This window comes from Crocuta crocuta, unplaced genomic scaffold (genome assembly GCF_008692635.1).
Source record: "Crocuta crocuta isolate KB4526 unplaced genomic scaffold, BGI_CrCroc_1.0 scaffold177, whole genome shotgun sequence".
Lineage (NCBI taxonomy): Eukaryota > Metazoa > Chordata > Mammalia > Carnivora > Hyaenidae > Crocuta > Crocuta crocuta.
The window spans coordinates 4,585,435-4,600,016 of NW_027531880.1; the positions used below are offsets into that span (position 1 = coordinate 4,585,435).

At 37.1% G+C, this 14,582-nt stretch overlaps 1 protein-coding gene across 1 annotated transcript in view; it reads left to right on the top strand.

Moving 5' to 3' along the window:
• ZMAT4 (zinc finger matrin-type 4) overlaps positions 1 to 14,582 on the top strand; it is a 223,557-nt gene that overhangs the window by 111,688 nt on the left and 97,287 nt on the right. The gene's annotated exons all lie outside the window — the stretch shown is intronic.

A 14,582-nucleotide genomic window follows, 5' to 3' on the forward strand; every position in this document is an offset into this window, starting at 1 on the left:
CATTTAAGTTCTACTCTATTATCAAATTTCAATTATACCATCCATTGTTATAAACTTTAGTCACAGTGTTTCAGATTAGATAGGTTCTCAGAGCTTATTCATCTTACAGCTGAAAATTTTTCCTCTTTCTCCAACCTCTCCCAATCTTCCCTACCAACGCCCCCACCAACTCAGGCCCTGGCAACCACCTTCTATCCATTTCTCTGAGTTTGACTTTTTATTTATGTATTTATTTTAGAGTCTACATACAAGTGATATCATGCAATATTTATTTTTCTCTATCTAATCTCACTTAGCATAATATCCTCAAGGCCCATTAATGTGTCACAATTTGCAGAATTTCCTTCATTTTCATGGCTGAATAATATTCCATGGTATACATATACCACATCTACTTTATCCATTCCTTCATTGATGGCCATTTAGGTTGTTTCAGTATTTTGGCTATTGTGAATAAGGAGATTATATCAGTAATCTCCCAACAAGGAAAAACTCAGGACCAGATGACTTCACTAGTGAATTCTACCAAATATTTAGAGAAGACTTAATACCAATTCTTCTCAACCTCTTCCAAAGAAATGAAAGAGAAGGAAACAATTCCAAACTTGCTTTATGAGGCCAACATTTCCCTAATACTGAAACCACACAAGGACACTACAAGAAAATTATAGCCTAATATCCTTAATGAACACAAGTGCAAATATCCCCAACAAAACAGTAGCAAACTTAATTTAACAGGGCATTAAAGGGATTACATATCATTATCAAGTGGAAATTATTCCAGGGATGTAAGAATGGTTTAACATTTAAAATCAATCAATGTGATATATCATGTTAGCAGAATGAATGATAGAAATCATATGATTATCTCAATAAATATAGAAAAACCATTAGACAAAATTCAACATTCATTTATGATAAAAACTCTCAACAAACTGAGTACTGAGGAAATGTATGTCGACATAATAAAGGCCATATATGACAAGTCCATAGCTTCAACGGTAAGAAACTGAAAACTTTTCTTTCAAGATCAGGAATAGGACAAAGATGCCCACTCTCACCACGTTTATTTAACACAGTAGCCATAGCAATCAGACAAGAAAAAGAAATAAAATACATCCAAATTGGAAAAGAAGTAAAATTTCCTTTATCTGCAGATGACATGATATATGTAGAAAGCCCTAAAGACCCCACCAAGAAAACCTGTTAGAAGTAATAAAGGAATTCAAAATTGCAGGATACAAAATCAATATACAGAAATCTGTTGCATTTCTGTATACTGATAACAGACTATCAAAAAGAGAAATTAAAAAAATTATTTACAATTGTATTGACAAAACCAAACTACCTAGGGATAAATTTAACCAAGGTGGTGAAAGCTCTGTATACTAAAAACTATGAGACATTGATGAAAGACATCAAAGAAGATACCAAAAAAAAAAAAATGAGAAAGGCATTCTGTGCTTATAGATTAGAAAAACTAATATTGCTGAAATGTCCATGCTACACAAAGCAATCTACAGGTTTAATGTAAACACTATCAAAATTCCAATGGAATTTTTCACAGAAAAAGATCAATCCTAAAATTTATATGGAACCACAAACAAAAGACCCTGAGTAGCTGAAGCAATCTTGAGAAAGAAGAACAAAGATGGAGGCATCACACTTCCTAATTCAAACCTATACTACAAAGCTGTAGTAATCAAAACAGTGTGATATAGGCATACATATAGACCCATAAGTCAATAGAACATAATAGAGAGCCAAGAAATAAACACACACCTATATGATTATTTAATTTATGACACAGGAGCCAAGAATATACAATGAAGAAACGATAATCTCTTCAATAAATGGTGTTGGGAAAACTGGACAGTGACATGGAAAAGAATGAAACTGGATCCCTATCTTACACCATACACAAAAGTCAACTCAAAATGGAGTAAAGATTTGAACACAGACCTGAAACCATAGAACTCCCAGAAAAAAAACATAGACAAAATCTCCTTGACACTGGTCTTGGCAATGATTGTATTTTGAATTTTACAACAAAAGGAAAGACAACAAAAGCAAAAATAATCAAGTGAGACTATCAAACAAACACAAAAAGAACAGCAAAAATAAGCAAGTGAGACTACAGAATGGAAAAGCTTTCTTCACCTGGCTATATAAACAGTTAACAAGCTTTTGTAGAGGAACTGTTCTGTGCAGAATTTTTAAAGGTGCATTGTGGGGATGGATCAGACCTATAAAAATAACAAGAAATTAAGGATTCAGTCATAAAAACAGAGTTCTATTTGAGAATAATTATATGGTACATGCCTGGGAGTATAAAATAATAGGGTAAAAAGAGAATCTAATGTGAAAATGTTCAAGTAAAGAGGCTAGATGTGAGCCTTCTTGCTGCTGTCCTTATTGTGGTTGTCTGGGTGATTGTCCTGCCTTGCTCAGCTAGTCATCCCTTTCATGAGGGCAGAGACTCTAACTTAACTTGGTTAAGTTAAGGCTAAACCTCACTCCAAATAAATAGGTGGAGACTACACTAGTATCTGTCCATGGTAGTGGTGGGGTTAATCTAGGAAGACTTTTCACAGTGATGTTTATATAAAATGCTCAATTTTTTCCTATTCCAGGAATGAATTTTATATGAGAAACCAAAGACCTTGGGAAATGATAGCCCAAGACTGGCTCATGTTGCTTAAGCTTTCAGAAATCACAAAGATTTTATAGGTTTGTTGCTGCAAATCGCTCAGTATTCCTTGACTTTAATTACTGATCACACCGGCTTTATTTTTCTCCTTATCTCTAACTTTAATTTCTTTACAAAGGGCTCTTGGGAAATATTTTTTTCCCCAAACAGCAAAACAGAAGTCCTGATGAGGTATGTCATATTATTTATCCTCCAGTGTTTTCTTATTTTTCATTTGATTCTGCTTAAAATATGCAGACATCATGGAGACATATTTAGCTCTAAACTCACACCACTAAAAAATGGTTCCTCCACACTTTGGTGGTAATTTAATTTTTTGAGTTGCAAGACATTGATTTAAAATTGTAATGCATTGATGTAGTCACTTGCGTGGGCAGACAGAAGTACAGATTTAATGCAAACATGTTTTTACAGTCATGCATATTACACATCCCACTATATACATTTTTCTCCAACAAAAATTAAGTTTTCCTAATACTGGCTTAAGATAATTTCAAATGCTCTTCAAAAACTACTTCAGAAAAATTGAAAAAAAAAAAAAAAAAAAAAAAAAAGAAGTGACCTAACTCTAGAAACTTCACTTTTGAAAAATGGACTGATAACTGGATACAAGAAGGAAGACTCCAAGAAAGTGTCTAGTTGAGAGGGGGGGCACATGTCTTAGCTCAGGTTGCTATAACAAAATCCCATAGAATGGTGGCTTAAACAACAGATACTTATTTTCTCACGGTTCTGGAGACTAGAAGTTTGAGATGAGGGCCAGAAGAGTTGGTTTTTGGTAGTGTCTCTTCTTAGCCTGCAGAAAGGTCACCCTCTTGGTGTATCCTCACATGGCCTTTATTCTGTGCATATGGAAAGAAGAGATCTTTGGTAAAGATCTTTTCTTTATCTTAAAAGGATGCCAGTTCTATTGAATTAGTGCCCCGCCTTTCTGACCCCATCCAATCTTTTTTTTTTTTTTTTTTAGTTTTTAAAATGTTTTTATTTTTTTGTGTGGGAGAGAGACAGAATGAGTGGGGGAGGGTCAGAGAGAGAGGAAGATACAGAATCTGAAGCAGGCTCCCGGCTCTGAGCTAGCTGTCAGCACAGAGCCCGATGCAGGGCTCAAACCCACAAACTGTGAGATCATGACCTGAGCTGAAGTTGGACACTCAACCAACTGAGCCACCCAGGCGCCCCATCCAATCTTAATTAACTGTGTAGAGACCCTATCTCCAACATATAGTAACACTGAGGATTAGAGCTTCAATATGAAATTTGGGAGGGACACAGTTCAGTCTATGCAGCACAAATGCCCAAGATTCTATAATTATAAATTAAGAGAAATATCATCCTGTGCCACAACATCTTACCTATCCGACCACACATTAAATGAGACTTTACCAAGGCAGCATCTGGTGAATGGGGAATTCTTAGGAACACTGGAGGAATTGACTCTGTCGTGTCCCAAACCTCCTCTACCTCAACAAGCTAGATCCACATGTGCCATGGTGTTGTTGGCAATATGACTTACTCTGAATCTTGACTTTTGTACCAGTTGTAGCAATTCCTCAGTTTCTTCGGTGTTTATGCTTCATGCACAATTTTCATCGATTCACCTGCTGAGAGTTTTTCCTCCAATGTGCACACTCTGCAAAATGCCTGCAGGAGTTGTTGCTTAGAACTCTCTCTGGCCTGCAGGCTCCCTGCTTCTCTCTGACCTACACTGCAGCAGTGGGGTACAGAGATGGATATAGATGAGTAATGGGTTTGATTTCATTTTAGAATAGAAGGGAATCTATAACAATATGTGCACACCACTTTAAAATTATTGTTTTGATTAATCAAAGGTCTTGGGCTCATCTGGGATTGTCTCATTTTTTCATTCATGCCTTCAGACACTCAGCTGACAAACCTTTTCTGAGCACTGACTATGTGTGATGGTTGATAAGAATACAGCAATGAATAAAAGAGATATAATCTCTATTCTCTGAGAATTTAAGTTGTGGGATCTTTAGCAAGTCCCTTGATCTTTTGAGACTTATACTCATCTTAAGGTAGGACTGTAAGAATGATAAATCATCATTGCTGGACTGAATCTTTAAAACTGTGATTCTCCCCCTCCCTCTAATTACTGCAAGGATTGGGTTCCTTAAAGAATTTGGAAAATTAAAAAAAAAACACATATAAAAATTTAACAAAACGAAAAGGCAACCTACTGAACAGGAGAAGATAGTTGCAAAGGACATACCCAGTAAGGGGTTAATATCCAAAATATAGAAATAAGTTCCTCAAGTCAACACACGCAAAAACCCACAAATAATCCAGTCAAAAAATGGGCAGACGACATGAAAAGGTGGCCCAACATCACTAATCATCAGAGAAAAGTAAATTAAAGTCACAATGAGATATCATTTTATACCTGTCAGAATGGAATAAAAAGGACAAGAAATAACACAACTTGGCAAAGATGTCTTGGGAAGGTAAGTTGATGTAGCCAACTGTGGAAAATAGTATAGATGTTCCTGAAAAAATTAAAAATAGAATTACCATATGATCCAGTAATTCCACTGCTGGGTATTTACCCAAAGAAAATGAAAACACTAATTCAAAAAGATATATGTCCCCTATGTCTATTGCAGCATTATTTACAACAGCCAAGATATGGGAAGCAACCCAATTGTCTATCGATAGATAAATGGATAAAGATGTGGTGTACTGTAATAGATAGGCAAAAAATAAATGAAAGGAATCCAAACATATCCTTAAAGAAAGCCATTAAACCACAAGGGAAGAGAGCAAGAGAAGAACTATTAAAACAACCATAAAACAAATAACAAAATGGCAATAAGTACTTACCTACCAATAATTACTTTACATGTGGACTAAATGCTCCAATCAAGATATAGGGCAATTGAATGGATAAGAAAACAAGACTCACTACTTTATGATAAAGAGAACAATCCAAAAGAGACAAAATAACAATTGTAAATATTTATGCACCCAGCAAAGGAACACCTAAATACATAAAGCAATGATTAACAGACATAAGGAAGTAATTCACTAATATTGGGGGGAACGTTAACACCTCACTTACATCAATGGATAGATCATACATACAGAAAATAAAAAAGGAAACAATGACTTTAAATGACACATTGGACCAGTTAGACCTAACAGATATATTCAAAATATTTAATCCCAAAACAGCAGAATACACATTCTTTTCAAGTACAGATGGAACATTCTCCAGAATAGATTACATGTTAGGCTGAAAATCAAGTCTCAATAAATTTTAAAAGGTTGAAATAATTTCATGCATCTTTTCGACCATGATGGTATGAAACTAGAAATCAATCACAAGAAAAAAATCTAGAAAGAACACAACTACATGGAGCTTAAATAACATGATACTAAACAATGAACTGGTCAACCAAGGAATCAAAGACGAATTTAAACAATACATGGAGACAAATAAAAATGAAAACATAAGGATCTCAAATCTTTGGGATGCAGCAAAATTTGTTCTAAGAGGGAAGATTGTAGTAACACAGGACAATCCCAAGAAGCAAGAAGAAACTCAAACAACCTAAACTTATACATACAGGAGCTAGAAAAAGATAAGAGCAAGGAGAAGAAAGGAAATAATAAGGATTAAGACAGAAATAAATGAAATAAAATTAAGAAACAATAGAACATACCAATGAAACCAGGAGCTTATTCTTTGAAAACATCAATGAAATTGATGAACTTTTAGCCATACTCATGAAAAAAATAAGAGAGAAAATGCAAGTAAATAAAATCAGAAATGAAGGAGGAGAAATAGCAACTGATACCACACAAATAGGAAGAATTATAAGAGAATATAATGAAAAATTATATACCTACAAATTGGACAACCTAGAAGAAATGGATAAATTCCTGGAAACATACAACTTTCCACAACTGAATCGGGAAGAAATAAAACAGTTGAACAGACCAATCATTAGCAATGATATTGAATCAGTAATCAAATACTCAAAACAAACAAAAACCCAGGACCAGATGGCTTCACAGGTGAATTCTACCAAACATTTAAAGAAGAGTTAATAGCTATTCTTCTCAAAGTATTCCAAAAAATAGAAGAGGAAAGATAGTTTCCAGATTCATTCTATAAGTCCAGCATTGCTGACACCAAAACCAGATAAAGACACTAAACAAAAGGAAAACTACAGGCCAGTGTTCCTGATGAACCTTGATGCAAAAATCCTCAACAAAATATTAGCAAACACTAAGTTGAACAATTACATGCATCCCTGTTTACTGCAGTACTTTTTAAGTGGTCAAGACAGGTAAGCAACCCAAATATCCATAGACAGATGAATGAATAAAGGAGGTATGGATTTACATACATATATACATACATAATAAAAAAATAAATAGATAAAATAAAGAGGATTAGGAGTACACTTATTCTGGTGAGCACTGAGAAATGTACACAACTTTTGAATTATTATACATCTGAAACTAATATAATTTTCTATGTTAATTATATGTGAATAAAAAAATGGAAAATGTGGGGTGCGTGTGTGTGTGTGTGTGTGTGTGTGTGTAATGGATTATTACTAAGCCACAAAAGAGAATGAGAATCTTGCCATTTGCAACCACATAGATGGAGGTAGAGGATATAATACTAAGTGAAATAAATCAGAGAAAAACAAATACCATATGATTTCATTTATATGAGGGATCTAGAAAAACAAATGAACAAACAAAAAAGCAGAAACAGATCCATAAATACAGAGAAGAAATTGGTGGTTGCCAGAGTGGAGGGGGACAGTGTGATAGACAAGATGGGTGAAGAGGAGTGAGAGGCTTCCAGGTATGGAATAAAAGTCATGCAGATAAAAGGCATGGCATAGGGAATATAGCCAATGGCATTGTAATTGTGTTGTATAGTGACAGGGAAAAAAATTAAAAAGCATGTATAGGAATAATTGAAATCACCGTGATCCATGATAAACAATGTTAACCTTTGGTATGTTTCTCCCTAGACTTTTTATATGTCTATGTGAAATACATATACATATATATAAATGCATACAGATATATGTATACGTGTGTATCTATATATATGTGTGTATATATATATATATTTTGTTGTTATTGTTAAAAAAAACTTGGCATCATTTATATTTTGGTTTCAAAGGGACTTTGTCCTTTGTATGATTTCATAGATTTTTAAAAATGCCATTGATATTATTACAATAATTTCTTGATGGCAGTTTGGAAATCTATCATACAGATAAAATGTTTATCCCTCTGACTTAGGATACATAATTTACTTTCTGGATTTCACTTATAAATAAATGGCAAAATATATCTCCACTTTCTTAAAATCAATTCATAGAAGTAGAATTGTTGGATCAAACAAGTTTTTCCCTTATGAATACATATTGCAAAATTTCCATCCTGGAATCTTGTATTAGCTTACATGCCTAATAGCTATGTACAAGATCTTCATTTTTCTGTATCTTCACCAATATAGATATGCTTGTTTTGTAAACATTTGTCAATTTAATGGTGGAAAAAATATATTTTTTAGTTTAAAAGTTATAAGGTAGAATTTGGATGAACTTTTTATAAAAGTCTTTTAGCTATTTGCTTTTCTGTAATTCCTATTTTTATCTTTTGCCTCTTTTAATCTATTTTTCTTATAAATGTGTTAGAGTACTCCATCTTAGGTACTAAACCATTTTATTTTACATATTGCAAATATTTTTCCTATTTTATGGTTTGCTTCTTACATGTATTTCAGATTGAAACACCTAATTTTTACACTTTATCAGTCATTCTTTTGCTTTGTTGTTCAGAAAACTTTCCAATTACAAAGTTATATATACTTATATGTATTTCTAATTTTCTTTTTGTTCCAAATTATTGGTTCCGTTTTGGGACTTTTTTTTTTTTTAAATGTTTTTTATTTATTTCTAGGAGAGAGAGAGAGAGACAGCGTGAGCAGGGGAGGGTCAGAGAGAGAGGGAGTCACAGACTGAAACAGGCTCCAGGCTCTGAGCTGGCAGTCAGCACAGAGCCCGACGCGGGGCTCGAACCCACGAACCGCGAGGTCATGACCTAAGCGAAAGTCGGACGCTCAACCGACTAAGCCACCCAGGCGCCCCCGTTTTGGGACTTTTTATTCTATTTGTCTGTCTGTTCTGATCTCTCCGATATAAGATCTCCAGTATTACTTCTCTCTACTTCTTTATTCTATCCTTCTGCATTCTAGGAAGGGTCTCTATATTGACTAACACACTGATCTGCAGGGTTGATTTTGCTCCTCTACTGCTGTGAAAAGACCTTCAAAATCAAAGCATGATATTTTTAATGTTCTTTATTAATGCAGGCAGTACATCTTTACTTCAATCAGCTGTGTTATCTCATCTTTTAGCTTTTACCCTCAGTCTGTATTCTCTTGCATTAAATGGCACAAAGACTGTGTATTTAAAATGTACTTCTATTTATTGTGGGAAATATTTTGCAAATACTTGCTTGATGCCTTTCCTTTGGGAGTTTCCCCAAAGTCTTCTTTTCTGTTACAAAATTCATTCCTAGGTGCCACTGATCCTTGGTGAACAGAGGTTACGAGGTCCTGTCACTTGTCCTTTGCGTGTGATGATTGGCCTTTGATTCTTTCGTGTTATACCTGAAAGCTTGCAGGATCTTCTGATCTGATTCCATTTGTAGGACCACTTCACTGGCCTGTGTAGGAGGTCTGGAACCCAGGTCTTTGGGCAGTTCCAGCAGAGGACATTTATTTCTTATTTATTTCTTCTGAGATTTTTAATTGGTCCACTCTAGGTACAGGCAGTTTCTGTATCAAGCCTCCTCCCTGTGATAAGAAGGAATGACACATCACTCTGGGAAAGAGTCCTAGTCAGCAGGGGGTATCTCTCACACTTGTGGTTTTCTTTGCACTTAACCTTGACTTGCTAGTGAAGTTGCACTCCAGCTTTTCCAGGGCTCAGCCATGGGGCCCTCTGCCTGGGAACGTTAGGTGGGGTGCTGCCGGGGCACCTTCTCCTTCTTCCTGAGAGGTGCAGCCCCCTCTCACATCAGCCAGTCATTCTTGGGTAGCTGGGGAGTTAGACCCTTAGTATTTTCGTCCTTCCCTTAATGGGCTCTTCTTTACCCTAGAGTGAGTAGAAACAGCTCAAAATTGGTGTGTGAGGATCACTCTTCTGTAATTATCAGTCTGTTCCAGGTTTTCCCTTTTTCTTATAGGAAAAAGGCTTATTTTAGCTGGTTTTTGGAAGAGGTATAATTAGATACCTAAGATGAAATATAATGGTGAAGACTTAACTAGGGAATCAGGAATGGATCTTAAAGCTTATTTGAAATAACACCTCTCCTGCCAGCCTCACAACTGTGATTTGAGGATAAAATGAAATGGTAAATGTCAAAGGGCTTTGAAGGCTGTTTGGAGCATTATGCAAATACTTAGTTGCTGTGTTATCTTCACATTTTATGAGACCAGGAATCAGTAGCCTTGCTGGAAGCAAATTTGAGTTGTGAATTTTTTTAAGGGTATGTGATAATGGAAGATGACTATTTAGGTGAAGCACAAAGCCATTCTATTTCCATGTGGTCCACCCCCTTCTTTCACACAATACATTGGAAATAGAGGTTTGTCTTGTTCTTTATCCCCCCAAAGAGAAGGCTGGCCTGAATTTCTACTTTAGACTATTTCTCTGAGTGCCAAGAGATTGTTTCAGCCAAAGAAACTAATCTGCAGATAGGTCTGCCCCCTGCACAATGCCCAGCATCAGGGGCAAAGGCTTTAATTAAAATGGAAGAGTTGGTAATTTCTGACCTCTCTGGGAAGCTTAAAGTTGATGTGATTTGAATGAAAGTAATGACTTTTGCTTAAAATGCAAATATTAATGTGAGAATCAGAGACTGACTTTTGGTGTAAGTGAAAGAGATTGGAATTTCTTTTTCATGTCTTTTCCCTTAAAGAAATGGCCCTTTTCTTCCCTCAAACTCTGCCGTCTGTACATTTAACATGTAGGTCCTTCTGTCTCCTTATATTTCCTTTCAGTTGGCAATTTGTCTTTTTAAACTCTTTTTTCTTTTAATTTTTTGATGTTTTATTTATTTTTGAGAGAGAGAGAGATAGACAGCATGAGCAGGGGAGGGTCAGAGAGAGAGGGAGACACAGAATCTGAAGCAGGCTTCAGGCTCTGAGCTGGCTGTCAGCACAGAGCCCGATGCGGGGCTCGAACCTACGAACCGTGAGATCATGACCTGAGCCGAAGTCAGATGCTTAACTGACTGAGCCACCCAGGTGTCCCTTTAAACTCTTAAAAGCAGTGCATGTATGAGGTATTAATAAATTTGAAAAAAATCATAAGGATTTGTTTTTGTTGTTCATATTTACTTGGATGATGTAAATCTGTTTCAGAAGTAACTTTCCTTCCAAGTTGGTTGTCTGGACTGCGCTTGACCACTGTCCCCATAGTCTCCATACATGAAGTAGAAATGACCACATTGTGAAAAGGACACGTACTTACCATGACACTTGTCTGTTCCCAAATAAAAGTTTAAAATTTAAAGTAACGTGTATTGCTCTTGGGTTAAGTAGTCTCATCTAATCAGCAAGTATTGCAGTGAAGAAAATAAAGCATTTGAATGTTGATAAGACGTTAACAGGGGTAGCTGGGAATGTGGTCAATTATGCCAGTATATGAATATATATGAGTATAAAAGCATTCCAAATCAGTGTGTTTTTTGCTAATTACAATCATTGTGAGTAGAAAGTATACTTATTGAGGAATTACAATGGCTTGAGCATTGTGAAGTTATTACTTTTATGGTAAGGGAAAATTGGTTGTGGAAATAAAAAAATGAAAACCGTCCGTACTTTCTCTACCCATGCGTGTTTTTCGTTTTCCTTACCACCTCTTACTGATACACTTACAGATACTTGTATCATCTTAATCACAGTACACAATTTTCAGTTTAGCATTTTTCATTCACCATTCATTATGTAGGAAGCATTTTTTTCAATCTCCAGCTGAACATAAGGGCATCCAGTGGCTACTTGAACAAGCCTCGTATCCAACATGTAGCTGCCTCCCCAATTTTTCGTTCCTAGCTTGATAATGCTACAATGAACATCTTTGCACAGATCTAGGTTTAACCTTTTGTGGGAAGATTTTTGTTTGTTTGGTCTAAGAATAAAATGGAAGGAGGGAGCTTACGATGTCAAATTTCAAGCAATTTCTGGTAGGTAAGGGGTTGAGAAGAGCCAAGCGGGAAAAGCACTGTGGGTTCCTCAGTGTGTTCCACCTTGAGGTAGAAGTGAGTATGTCAGGAAGAAAGGAGAGGATTCACTAGCAGAGCTGGGCCCTGAGCTGAGGCAGGGGAATTGTAAGGGGCCTGAGAGCATTTTGATAGCAACCTCTTTATCTTTCTCAACTGACAGCATTCGGAAGTGGCATAGGGTTTGAATCAGTCTAACTGGAAGGGTGACTCCACACTCCTCTCACTGAGAAGTGGGCTGGCTTTGGAGTTTTTAGTGTCTGTCTGAAGTCAGGGGTGGCTTGTGGGTGGGAAAAGCAGTGGACCCAGTATAGGCGACCCAGGGAAAGCAGTGGGAGGGCAGAGGCGAGAGACAAGAGCAGGCAATAGAGAAACAGCTAACTGATGAACTAGGATGTCTCTGCCATCATTCCTGAATGACGCGGGATTTCCCAAAGCTCTGATGTCTTTTCACCCATACACAAGGGCAAAGACAGTGCTGGAGGGCAGTCAGTTGTTCTATCAAAATTGGAGGTGGGCAGAACTGAAGGAGAAAAACTGGCCTTTAATGAAGAAAACCGCTAATAAGACTCAAATCCCAACATCTCTCATCACTAATGGCTTTACAGCAGACGTATCATTCACTTCTCTTTTCTTTTTAGCTAATCGGTTCCTACTAGTTTTGTCAAACTGCAGTGGAAGAACCCAGTGACCTCTGCCTTTGCTGGGAAGAGTCTTTTGGAAAGAAATGTAGTATTTTAGCAAAGAGAAGAACTCCAACCCCGGAACAGGCCACATTATGAGATTTCCAATTTGGCCCTGATTTTGTTTTCTTAGAATCCAGGGCTTTGAGTAGATTGATGGTGGTAGTTAATGTGATACATTCTTCTATGGGAACAAATGCAACATTGAAAGCCCACTTCAGCCAGCTTTGAGCTCACACTGGTACCGCTTTGTCTTTTCACTAATTACCTGTCTGTTGTGCTTTTCCTCAGCTCAGGCTCTGTGGCCATATTCAGCATCCTGCAGGTTTTTAAATGTTCTTTTTTTCTCTTTTTGACTGTAGCAGTATTCTTAAGTTTACCACTACTCCTTGCCTCCAAAAAACCAACAGAACTGGAAAATATGGACAGATTTTAGTAATCAACATGTTTATCTGAAAAAAAAATGCATCAGTCTGTACTGCATCATTCTCAGGAACATGCAGAAACTGAACCATGCTGTCGAAATCATCTGGCACAGGTCTACATAGGTCTCTATTTCACTGTCCTACCAATTTCCCAGGCAAGCAAGACTCCAGGTAACTCGTGATTAAAACTTATAATATGACCTGGAAATGGCTACAAATATATTTCAAAATCACACTTCAGTACCTTTACACGTCTGTAATATCATTCTTTTTTTTTTAATATTTTTATTTATTTCTAGGAGAGAGAGAGAGAGAGACAGAGCGAGCAGGGGAGGGTCAGAGAGAGAGGGAGACACAGACTCCGAAATAGGCTCCAGGTTCTGAGCTGGCAGTCAGCACAGAGCCCGACGTGGGGCTCGAACCCACGAACCGCGAGATCATGACCTAAGCGAAAGTCGGACGCTTAACTGACTAAGCCACCCAGGCGCCCCTGTAATATCATTCTTGTTCCACTAGCCCTTTTAACCCCATTTAAAGGCCTTGAAAGTATTCAAGGACTGTTTTAGAAGCACGGTTTTCTTACTCAAGGCACAATGAGGGGATGAAAAATGTGGTAAAGAAGGAAAACTAGACAGAGGGATTTATATCATATCTTGTAAACAAGTTGCAATTTGCTGTGCGTTCTCCGAAAATCATTTTGCCTTTGTGGCTAATCCATAAAGGCAAATCATCGCGCAGGAGGCTGGCCAGGCCCCAACTGTAAGTAAAGGAGAACCAATGCCTGGAAAAGAAAGAAATCAGCCCTGAGCATAGGAAGGGGGTAGGCAATGGGAATTAGGTGGTGATGGATTCAAGGAGAATTGACATCAGAGCAGTGCAGATTTGGAGTTCAGGATTGGTGCACTTGCTGGTGAGACACGTTAAGCATTATATGGATTGCAGTTTTTCATATGTGCTGCCTCATTTGATTTTCACAGCAACCCTAATAAATATCATGTTCATTTTGTACACAGAGAAAATAAGACTCATTTTAGCTATAAACAAATTAGACTGACTTGCTCAATATCACACAGCCAGACGGTGGTGGAGCCACACTTGAGTTCTGAACTTGTGACTGGTGGTGCCCTTCTCACTCTGCCATCCTGCCTCAGGTAGCAACTCGGAAGTTAGAACTGCAGTATTCTTTAAAGGTGTGGGAAGTTCAGGTGGGCTCCCTGTTGAGCAAAGTAGTAGAAGAAAGATGGAACTAAGTCGTGGTCAGTTTTCCATGCTGGGAGTGGACTGTTCAGTACAGACATACTCCCATACTCCTGTTGATCGTCCAGGAGGTGGGGCTTTATTTGTTCAACTCTTCTGCCTGCCTGCATGCAGCTTGGACTCTGATCAGTCCTCAGGCTTGCATAGGATATCTTTTGTTTGCTCATGATATCCGACTCTGAAAAATTTCTTTTGAGAGCTTATTAGGGAGGCTCGATCTAGCAT